This window comes from Podarcis vaucheri (assembly GCF_965113315.1).
Source record: "Podarcis vaucheri genome assembly, chromosome: 14".
Lineage (NCBI taxonomy): Eukaryota > Metazoa > Chordata > Lepidosauria > Squamata > Lacertidae > Podarcis > Podarcis vaucheri.
Window position 1 is genome coordinate 15,124,380 of NC_138752.1, and position 12,174 is coordinate 15,136,553.

Here is a 12,174-nt window from a genome sequence, read left to right on the forward strand (position 1 = left end):
GTCAAACTCTTCCAAAAATACAACAACAAAAAACACAGTCGCTGGGTTTGTTTGCTTTTTGTTTAAAGTTGCTATAGCTAAAACCAGTGCTTTTTACTAAAAAAAAATATATGTTTAGGTGTACTCTCATTTTCCTACTCATATTGAAATACTGCCCCTCAATGAGGCCAAGGTTAGATTCACAAAATGTTTGGGAGTATGCGTCCCCCCCCCCCGAAAAAAGCACTGGCTAAAACATAAAGAAGGCTGATCGCTGAAGAATTGATGCTTTTGAATTATGGTCTGGAGGAGACTCTTGAGAGTCCCATGGACTGCAAGAAGAACAAACCTCTCCATTCTGAAGGAAATCAGCCCTGAGTGCTCACTGGAAGGACAGATCCTGAAGCTGTGCCTCCAATACTTTGGCCACCTCATGAGAAGAGAAGACTCCCTGGAAAAGACCCTGATGTTGGGAAAGATGGAGGGCACAAGGGCACAAGGAGAAGGGGATGACAGAGGACGAGATGGCTGGACAGTGTTCTCGAAGCTACCAGCATGAGTTTGACCAAACTGTGGGAAGCAGTGGAAGACAGGAGTGGCTGGCGTGCTCTGGTCCAGGGGGTCACGAAGAGCCGGACATGACTAAACGACTAAACAACAACAAAACATAGGGAAAGGCACAAGCACATTGTTTTTCTGGTTTCTCTGGCAATGGCCATCAGAAGAACAGGATGTGGAGCTCTGGCCCGTGGAGCATGTAGTGAACCCAGCCCTGGCTCTCCTGGACCACCCAGGTTCTGCCACTCTGACTCAGACATGAGGTGGGTCTTTGGGACCAACTTAGCAATGTCCTTGGGAAGCATACCGTGCCTTTCCTTCCAAGGAGGCCAACAGAGCCATCAGACTATTGGTTGATCTAACCCAGTATTGACTACACCGTCTGGGTGTGGTTCTCCACGGTTGAGGTTCTCCAAGGTTGTGGAGAAGGTTGATGTGAGCAATTGAACCTGGGACCTTATTCCTGTAGGAATGTAATGGATAATAAAGGTAAAGGTACCCCTGACCGTTAGGTCCAGTCGCTGACGACTCTGGGGTTGTGCGCTCATCTCGCTTTATAGGCCAAGGGAGTCAGAGTTTATAAACTAAAATCCAATCTATGGTGGAAATGCGATAAAGCAGAGGGGACAATGTTTCATGCATGGTGGGGCTGTGAGAAAGGTAAGGGTTTGGGGGAGTGTATCCACGAAGAAATAAACAAGATGTTCAAAATTTCTATAGAAAAGAAACCTGAGGCATTTCTATTGGGCATTTTAGGAAAAGACATCCCACAGGATAAGAAAAGGTTATTTTTATACACCACAGCCGCAGCCAAATTATTACTTGCTGGAAATTGGAAAGGAGATACCATCCCCACCAAAGAAGATTGGATAAGTAAATTATGCGCATTTATAAAACTGGCTAAATTAATGGCAGTCATAAGAAATCAGTCCAACCAGAATTTAAGGAAGGAATGGCAATGTTTTGAAGATTATATGAAAAAGCACTGTTCTAAGGATAACATATTGATATGCATAGAATAAGTATGTAAAGATGATTCAAACTAAGGCAAAATTAGAAATGATTATATATTGATTAATACAAGGCACAATGTTAAAGAACTTATAGCATAAAAGATGTCGAGTTGCGGTGGAGGGAAGCCACACGGGTGTAAATAATAGATTTTTTTTTCTATCTTATTTTCATTTGTATTTCTGTATATATGGGTTTGGTTTTGTTCTTTGTGTTCTTTTTTTAATAAATAAAAATTAATAATAATAAAAAATGAGCTATCAATGCCAAAATATGTCACCCGATTCACTTGAAAATGGGTCCAATCACCTGCAAATTGCCCCCTGCAACGTTTGGCGGTGCAAACACCGTGTTTCCAGGTAGGCCAAAAAATAAGCCCTTGGCGCCCTTACAACTTCTCACTCCACTTTCACAGTCTTTCCAAGCGGTTGATTGGGATCGACAGATCGATCCCTGAGTGACAGCGGTTGATCGCTGGCTCATTTACGTTCGCTGCTGAGGAAGAGCTATAGAAGGAATTTATCCGCCCCCGCCCCCTAGTGGTATTTTTCATTTTTGCATGATCGCTAAAACAGAAGACGGAGCTTTAGCTGCCTTTTTTGTGTTCTTCTGAGCACAACTTTGACTTGCTCTCCTAAAAAAAGGCCAACCGCATAATGCCACTGTAATGGAATGGAAGAGTAAAGATTTAACAATGTGAAGGTGGAGAATGAATGACAGCCTGCTAGACAATACAGAGATATTTGAAAGAACTAAGAAACATCTAAATTCATATTTTGAACTAAACTTAAATAAAGGTACTGACATCAATGTAGCGTGGGGCGCAAGCAAGGCTGTTATGCAAAGATTCTTCCTGCAACAGAACTGTATTAAGAAAGATTAAGAAAAGTGATGGATAAGGAAAACAATAAGAAGCAAAATGTATAAGGAAACTAATATAACTAACAGTAGTGGTAAATGAATACAGACAGACAACAAGAATTGTATAAACATGAGGACTTATTTGGTTATGGATACACTATGGACAAATATGGAAAAAGAATAACAATATATAAAATGGAAGAAAATAATGCGATAAAATTAAATGTGATACAAAAAACCAGAAGGAAGGAAGGAGGGAAGTCAGCTCTGGAGAGCAAGTATAAATGTAAAATGTAATACAATATGTGTATGCGGCGTATCTAATTGAAAAACTAATAAAGATTATTTGAAAAAGAAAAAAAAGTCAACAACTTTGACCTGGCCCCCCTGAAAAAAGGTCAACAACTTTGACTCCCCCCCCCCCGAAAAAAATGGTAGCTCACTGGCGGTATTTTTTTCTGTAAGTAGATCGCAGTCCCTTGGGAGTTGGACATCCCTGTTTGTGTTCAGGGTGAGAGAACAATGACACACAGTTACAGATAGGTAGCCGTGTTGGTCTGCCATAGTCAAAATAAAAAAAATTCCTTCCAGTAGCACCTTAAAGACCAACTAAGTTAGTTCTTGGTATGAGCTTTCGTGTGCATGCACACTTCTTCAGATACACTGAAGAAGTATCTGAAGAAGTGTGCATGCATCTGAGAAGTGTGCATGCATCTGAGAAGAAGTGTGCATGCATCCGTGTATCTGAAGAAGTGTGCATGCACACGAAAGCTCATACCAAGAACTAACTTAGTTGGTCTTTAAGGTGCTACTGGAAGGAATTTTTTTATTTTGACAATGACACACAGTCATTCTCAGCAGAGCCGCCTCCTTGCAGGAGTAAGGAAGCCAAGGAGAACCAGATGCCCTACAAGAGCATCTTGGATGAGATGGCTTTCAAAGAGGGTGAGACAATTGCATGGAGGAGAGGCCTATCCATGGCAGCTATCCATGGATCACTATGCTCAGCCTCCACAGATAAAACTGTGGTGCTCGAGCGGCAGCTATCCTGAGGGAAACTTCGGAGGGAGCTACTAGATGGTTCGAACCTCTAATCATTCGCTTTACCAGATAAAACTGGGTGATAAGAAAAACCCTGCCAATTATAGACCCATTAGTTTGTTAGATGTAGCCTCTAAACTATATGCCAGGCTCCTTCTTGGGAGACTGGAAGAATGGGCAGATACAAATAAGGTGATATCTGAAGTCCAGGCATGTTTCCAAAGAGGGAAATCCACATTGGACCAGTGCTTTGTGATGAACTTTCTGCTATGTAAATACATCCATAATTTGAAGCAAAAATTATATGTCGCTTTTATCGATCTAAAGTCAGCTTTCGATACGGTCCCAAGACATGCATTGTGGCAAAAATTGGAAAAGACAGATATAGACCTCTGTCTATTATTTCTCATCAAAACATTATATACTGACACATCAATACAAGTAAAGGTGGATCTGGCTGGCCATCTCACCACTAGAATTAAGACCATTACTGGAGTCAAATAGGGATGCATTTTGGCACCTTTCCTGTTTATTTTTTATATTAATGACATGGTTAAAGAACTGGAGGGCCTACAGTTTGCCCCTGTCACAATTCTCGACCAAAAACTCTCAGTATTAATGTCTGCTGATGACCTAGTACTTGTATCTAGAACCCAGGTGGGCCTGCTTGCAAAATTAAGTTCAGCCTCCACAGTTGGAGGGAGCAATGTTTCTGAAAAGGACTTCCTGGAAGTGTTGCAGGAACTTATGTATAGGTTGGGGGGGGTTGCCCCTCCAGCAGATATCATGCACTTACAGCCCACTACCAAAATCAGCACAATCACTTTTGTGATTTGTCCCCACAAAACACTTCATCACAGTTTCTTCCTATCTATTCAAAGGGCCTTTGCTGCACGATACCAAATGTAACAATTCACTGGCTCACAGGGAAAACTTCAGAAATTCATATAGACGTGTGAGCTCAGCTACTCAGCAGCCCCTCTGCCTGAGTGATAATTCCTGGCATCCTGATACCTGAGTGCCAGACAGGTAGCCATCCCAGAAATAACAAACCCAGATGAAGACAAAAGGGTGTGATTAACTTGGCTGGGAAACAGGGAAATGTAAATATCTCTTTTGTTACACTTGATGAGTGTTTGGTGGAGGGCAAGGAGAACCATGGGGCAGGGTCCAGGATGCTCAGATTACTGCCACCAGAGCTCCCCTTTCATGATGTAACCATGATGTATTAGTGATGTAGTTTGGGGGTGTAACATGGGGATTAGCAGCTAATAAAAGTTTGGGGGTTCTTTTGTTCTGGGCTTCCATCTTGTTCCACCTTGTGGCAGGTGGGAGTCCTGTTGTGACAGTCTTCAATAAAGACCAAGCCTACTGCCTGCTGTTTTGCTCTGGTATTCCTGACTGGTGCCCTTGTTTTTTTGTCCAAGGGAGCCCTCAGGTTTCTCCATTAACAGTAACCACAGATGGGGAGAGTGTTCCTACAACTCCCCAAGCGTGTTTCACAAGGACCCCTTCCTTCCCTCTGCCCCAGTTCCTGAGGCTTGTCACGTCTCTCCAGGGATTTGGCCAGAGCAAGTTAAATGCTGGGGAAAGGCTCCACCCTTGCAAAGAAAACAGAGACATCAGCAGGCGCCTGGCTCCCAGCCATGCTAGCACCAGTGGCACATGAGGGTGGGGGACATGGAAAGGAAGCATTCCCATAATATAGGGCACTCAATTGGCATTTCCTCCTACCTGATCTTAGAAGGTTTCCCCACTTTGCCTCCCTGCAGGCATCTCGGCTCCGTCCCAGCCAGCTTAGCTCAGAAGCAGCAGCCAAAGTCTCCTCTTTCTCTGAGCTGCTCTCTTAATTAGAAGAAACTTTGGCTGCTGCTTCTGCATCAAAGATGTGGGGAAGAGGCGCAAGGGATGGCAGCCGGGAACCACTGGGATGTTCTCTGGTCCTTCATCCTGGGAGCTGAAGCCATGGCCCTGTGAAGGAAGCAGGATATAGTATGGGCTCTCATGTGAATGGGCTCTAACTGTCCACGGGTTCCCCAATTATCGTGTTGCCACACCATGCTGCTGTGCAAACTCACAGGGCATAAAATCACTGACGGCGCCTGAGTTTTGTAATGCTCACAGTTGTACTCTGAGTTCATCTGGGAACTATAGCACTGCACACAAACTGAGACTGGGAAGGTGGTGGAGGAGGCCCTGTGTTGTTACAGAGGTTACAGAACTTTCCTGCATGAGAGCAGAAAGAAGATGCTCTCGTCTGGAAGTGGGTGGGCCAAGCTTTCTTTGGGAAAAATGTCAGGGCAGGGGCATTGGGCATCCATTCCCCACATCTGCCAGGAGGATACCAGGTCCTTCTTCCTCCACAGGGCCATGCTTCAAAAGAATGGTCTCCATCGCCACTTCCCAAGCTGATGGACAAGAGCAAAACTCCGTCATCTGTGGCATTTTAGTCCAGCCTTTGTGGATTGTAAAGTCCTTCCAATTTGTTGAAGGAATCCATGCTACTCAGTGCCTTGCATGTCTTCTGGGATGTCCCGGTTGCTGTCTGAATGTGCCAGTCCCTGACAAGAGGAGAACAACATGACAGGCACATGTCAAAACTAACTAAATAAATTGGAGCAACTGATTGCTTTCGATATGCCGGCGATCAAATAATATTTCGTAATAAACATTGTTAAAAGGGGAAAATAACAAGCAGTTTTTTTTCCTTCTCTGCCTTCTCTGGCTTTGAGGTCTGCTTAAGAAGGCTGGAGCCAGCTGGTTCTCATCAGTGCCTTCTCCGCGGAGTCCTTGGAGCTGCAGGTGAAGTCACTATACCTTCTCCCTGTTCAGGTTGCTGTTCAGCAGGTGAAGCTGATTCATGCCCCATGACGCTATTCCCTGCCCCAAGATGCCCCTCCACCTGCCAGATGGGTGCTGGCTTTCGGGAAGTAAGACGGTGGAAGTGTTGGACCAACTAGGGGGGGGGAGTATGCACATGAGAGGCAGATTCCCAAGAGCATTCCATGAAGTCCATGTCCATGAAATTTGCCGTAGACCCCAAATCTATCACCTTCTTCTTTGGTGATCACTTGTAGCCGAGTAAGATTGTCTTCCATGAACACGGTCTTAACAGTGAGCCCGTAAGTGACTGTGGAGGCCAATTCTGGATCCACACAACCTTCCACAGTGGGGACATAAGTTTCTGGGCGGGAGTTGATCACGGTGAGGGTTTGCCAAGCGTGCCTTCCTCTTAGCTTGTTTCTTCCTTTCGTCCCGAGTTCAAGCGTCTTCAAAGTCCATGGCACCTTTGGTAAAGGCTGTTACACAATGGGAGCACTCGCAGGCCAGTGTTTCTCGATTGCTGGAGTTTATACTACATTTTAAAAGATTTGCCTTGAGCAGGGGTCAGCAAACTTTTTCAGGAGGGGGCCGATCCACTGTCCCTCAGAACTTTGGGGGGCTGGACCCACCCCCTCCCAAAAGGACCCCCCTCCCAAAAGGACCCCCCCCTGCGCCACCACTCATGCCGCAGCTGCCAACACCACCTCGTCTTCAGCAGCGTCGTCATTGTCCTCTGCCTTGGCCAGGGATCCACGGGGCGCAGAGCCCATGCCTCTGGCCTGGGTGATGGAGGCAGCCTCCCTGCCACTGCCGCTTCCTCCCGCTCGGCTCTTGGCCATATGCGGCCACCTCAGCAGGAAGGAAGGGGCATCACCCAGAGGTATCTGCAGCTTTGGATTGGCTGCAGGAGCTTCCTGCAGCCAATCCAAAGCCACGCCAGCATCGCCGCCCGCCCAGAGGCATCCACGGCTTTGGATTGGCTGCAGGAGGTTTGTGCGCCAGCGTCTTGGAAGTCAGTGCCACGCTGGTTTAGCACAGGGACTGACCAAGTGGGCGGCAGGTTCGCGGGTCGGATTAACAAGCCTGGTGGCCCACATCCGGCCCCCGGGCCTTAGTTTGCCGACCCCTGGCCTTGAGAGAGTCTTTAAACCTCTTTTGTTTGTTTGTTTTGTTTCCATTTTTAAGTTGCTTGGGAAGATGGTAATCAGGCATAGCCCAGGTCTGTAAAGCTGCTTTCCAGGGGCTTGGAGGGGGTAGCATGAGGCATGTGGGCATTAGGAATACAAGCCAAGCCCTGGCTCCATGTCCCTCCTAAATCGAGGCAATTCTGATTCCTGGACAGCTGGCAGAGCCCCTCTTCACTGGGCATGGGACTGCCACATGCCCTGGCCTCCGCAGGAGACTCACAGTCCCTCTCTGTGTCTCCGTTCCTTTTCAGCCACCGTCAAACAATGGCGATGATTACTGTCCTGCTGATCCTATGCTGAATAGCTGCCCAGCCCAGCTTCAGGCCCCCCACCAAGTGCCCCCCCTCCAGAACCCACCGCTCTCAACCGACTCTCAATTGCCTCTCCTCTAGCATTCGAACTCCCTTTCCAAGCCTCCTCCAACCTGCCCTCACCACTAGAATTCCACTCTCTCTCTTTCCCCCTTCCTCCCTGCATGACATTCTAATAGAATTACCTTAATTACCCTATTACACACACTACTGTTATAGATTTAGGGGGGATCCCACTAAGAAACAATTCAAGCCCCCTGAGAGACTAAGTGGAAATGCAAGAGAACTCCTTCTCCCTTGCCTAGAGGTGTGAACAGAGATGGGGGATTTGCAAGGGGGGCAGGATAACTGGGTGTGAGGTGACAGGAAAAGAGAGGCTTTGAGTAAGGGGTGCTGAGGAGGAGGAAGAGCAGGAGAGGAGTCTGGAATCCAACTTGGGAAGGCTGGCTACCCTGCTGTAAGGTTGCAAGTCCCTCTTGCAATGTCCCTCTTGCAATGATTCTGCTATAAGATCTCCGTGCAAACTGAAGGTGTAAACATGTGAATAAACCGTATTTCTTAAAGCTACGACAGTCTCTGCCACGTCTCAGTTCTCTAAAGGTGAGAGCCTGAAACCCCATGGGCTCTTGCCACCTCTTGGTAGAGAAAGGAGAGGCACCCAACTTTTGGAACAATATTTTATACACCCTGCTGCCTGTTAGAAGCACTGGAGCTTTGCGTTTCTGGTTCCTAGGAAATCAGGAAAAGCAAGCTGCAGGTTCCTCATCCCTGTTGTAAAAAGCAGGTGTCTTCCCTCAAACGATCCTGGGAATTGTGGTTTGTTAGGAGTTCTGGGAATTGTAGGTCTGTGTGAGGGAAGCACTTTAAATCATAGGATGATAGAATTGCACAGTTGGGAGGGACCCCAAGGCGGTGGCGAAGGAAGCCTTGAGGGCACCTGGGGCGGTGTGAACTGACCATAGGGGCGGGGCATGATGTGCTGCACGGTGCGGCGCCCATAGAGACTAGGGGTGGGGCGTGTCGGGGCGTGCCACTCCAATAGGGACGGGCAGAGGCGGAGCTAGAGGCAGCACACGTCCTGGGGGGGCACCACCCGTGGCGATGTCACTTTCCCTCAGGGATGACACCTGGGGTGGACCGCCCTCACCGCCCCCACCTTGCTCTTCCTCTGCAACCAAGGGTCATCTAGTCCAACCCCCTGCAATGCAGGAATCTCAGCTAAAGCATCCATGGCAGATGGCCTTCCCACTTCTGCTGAAAAACCTCCAAGGAAGGAGAGTCTACCGCCTTCTGAGGGATTTCTTCCCACTGTCAAACAGATCTTACTGTCAGAAAGTTCTTCCTGAAGTTGAGTTGGAATCTCCTTTCTTGTACAGTGGTGCCTCGCAAGACAAAAAGAATCCGTTCTGTGAGTCTCTTCGTCTAGCGGTTTTTTCGTCTTGCGAAGCAAGCCCATTGGCGGATTAGCGGATTAGCACTATTAGTGGCTTTTAGCGGTTTATCGGCTTATCGGCTTATCTGATAAGCGGCTTAGCGGCTTAGAAAAAGGGTGGGAAAGGGAAAAAAACCCGCAGGAACTCGCAAGACATTGTCATCTTGCAAAGCAAGGCCATAGGAGATTCGTTTTGCGAAGCACCTCCAAAACGGAAAACTCTTTCGTCTAGCCAGTTTTCCGTCTTGCGAGGCATTCGTCTTGCGGGGCACCACTGTATCTTGAAGCCGTGGCTTCCAGTCCCAGCCTCTGGAGCTGGAGAAAACAAGCTTCCTCCCTCCTTCCCTGTGACGGCCCTTGAGATATTTACAGGGCTGTATGGTGTGGCTCTAATATCAATGCTCTGAGAGAGACAGTAAAACATTTCTCTGTCCCCTTTCTTCACCCCATTCAGAACTGCAAGGGTTTGGTGCATCTGGTTCATGGGTAGGCAAATTAAGGCCCGGGGGCCAAATGCGGCCCAATCGCCTTCTCAATCCGGCCCACAGACAGTCCGGGAATTATCGTGTTTGTACATGAGTAGAATGTGTGCTTTTATTTAAAATGCATCTCTGGGTTATTTGTGGGGCATAGGAATTGGTTCGGGTTGGTTGTTTTTTTTCAAAATATAGTCCGGCCCCCCACCAGGTCTGAGGGCGTGTGGACCAGCCCATAGCTGGAAAAGTTTGCTGACCCCTGATCTGGTTGGTAAAAAGATGGTCAGAGTTTGGAGCCCAGCCAGGGCTGGCTGTGGGCAAGATCCTGGCATTGCCAGGGGTTTGACTACATGGCCTTTGGGATCCCTTCCAACTCTACCATGCTATGATTCTATCAAGCAGCTAAAGGAAGGGGCCAGGGAGCAAGATACAGAACACGGAGAGGCACAACCACATACCACAACAGGACACTCTGACCTGACCCACAGTGGCCTCATCCCAGCACACTTTGACTCCCCCCCCCCCCCGATTTTATTTTTCTTAATTCAGCTGCCTGACAACCCAACAGCCTGGCCCCAGTTTGCCAGCTGATGTCATAAAGTGCCGCTTTGCAAGCAAGCCCTATATTGCCCTGCAATGCCTGTCAGATGATGGTGAGAGACTTACTGAGACAAATCATGATGAGAAAGAACTGTGAAGGTAGGAGGAGCTCCGATGCCCAGAGAAGAGGAGTGGCTTATTATTATTATTATTATTATTATTATTATTATTATTATCACCTGTAAGTGGTGCATGTGGCTTGGCTCCCTGGCTTGACTTGTCCGCAGCTGTTGAGAAAGTTGGCAGGTCCTCAGCTGTGGTCCCCAGACGACATTTTCTGTTGTCAATATCTGGTTGGTGACAAGGTTGAACCATATGGCCTTTCCATGCCTCTATTCTCTTAACTCTAAGGCTGTGTAGACATCACACCTTGAAGTCACGAGTCGTTCCATTAAATGTCAAACTACTTTCCTAAACATGTTCTAGATCAGGGGTCTGCAACCCGTGGCTCCGGAGCCGCATGTGGCTCTTTTACACCTTTGCCGCGGCTCCGGGGCGGATACTAGCGAGGGGAGGAGGCGCATTGTGCGCCCCAACACTCCTCACTGTGGCGGGCGCTGTACTGGCTGTGACGTCGCATGGGGGCGGTGTGTGCGTTAGTCACGCACCGTCCCGACGTCACCTTCCCGCCCGCTGCCAGATCGCGGCTCCGGAGATATATTTGTTTTAAATGTCGCAATGGTTTTGCGGCTCCCAGTTGTTGTTTTCTTCGAAAACGGGTCCAAGTGGCTCTTTTTGTCTTAAAGGTTGCAGACCCCTGTTCTAGATCATTTTCAAGAGAATTTCCCAAAGTTTCACGATCTTGCCACTGTGTGGGATGGGTTTGAACAGGAAGGAGAGTATATGTTAATTGAAATGTATCCTTCCAGATACCCACAAATGTGAGCTGAACATGGTTTTAAAAACCCCTCCTTGACAGCAAAACTAAAAGCTTAGGGATTAGGCTGCAAAACCTTGTTTTGAGCAAGTCCAGCTATGAAGTCAGCTGCCTTCTGTGATGGAAAGGTTTGTTGAGTCACTGTTTTTTCCCCCTGCCAGCAAACAGTTACCTAGCAACAGCTTCTGATTGGCCAGAGTTCCAAGGGAGGCAGTTGGAGTGGAGTGAGAAACTGTGAGAGATTCATTTGGTCCATAGCTGTCAACTTTTCCCTTTTCTTGCGAGGAATCCTATTCAGAATAAGGGAATTTCCCTTAAAAAAGGGAAAAAGTTGACGGCTATGATTTGGTCTGTGAGGGGAATTCTGTCAGGAGAGTTCGTTCTGACTAGAGATGGGAAGTTCCTGGGGAAAAACTGGGAAAATGGGGGACGACTGTATTTTCCCCAATTTTTCTGGGTTTTTTCCAGGCCTTCCCATCTCTAGTCAGACAGATGGTATAGCTGAGCAGAGCCGATGCCTCTCAGTATATACTCTAAGGTTCTGAATCACAGATCACTGTTAAAATAGACAAGACACAGTCCCACATGGTATTTTACAGGGAAAAGGGTCCACAGAGGGAATACTCTGACAGGAAAGGGCAGTAGTGATTCCAAGGCCAAGGAGGATCTGGCGGTCTGCAAGGAAACAGTCCAGCTGAAATCCTAAGTTCCTGAAGTGTGTGTGGAGAAGTCTGATCTATGAAAGTTGTGTAAAAGAAAGGAACCTTCAGCCTGAACAGCATATAGCATATATCTTGAGACAGTGCAGTGGTACCTCGGGTTACATACGCTTCAGGTTACATACGCTTCAGGCTACAGACTCTGCTAACCCAGAAATAGTACCTCAGGTTAAGAACTTTGCTTCAGGATGAGAACAGAAATCGTGCTCCGGCGGCGCGGCGGCAGCAGGAGGCCCCATAGGCTAAAGTGGTGCTTCAGGTTAAGTACAGTTTCAGGTTAAGAACAGACCTCCAGAACG

The 12,174-nt window shown here is 47.5% G+C and overlaps 1 long non-coding RNA gene across 1 annotated transcript; it reads right to left on the bottom strand.

Annotated features, from left to right (window-relative positions):
• Window positions 1-4,981: 4,981 nt before the first annotated feature.
• LOC309518561 lies at window positions 4,982-10,703 on the bottom strand. The gene is made up of 2 exons (XR_014213495.1): window positions 10,459-10,703; window positions 4,982-5,421 (listed from the first exon to the last, which is right to left on the bottom strand). It is a non-coding gene; the product is annotated as an uncharacterized lncRNA (long non-coding RNA).
• Window positions 10,704-12,174: the final 1,471 nt, after the last annotated feature.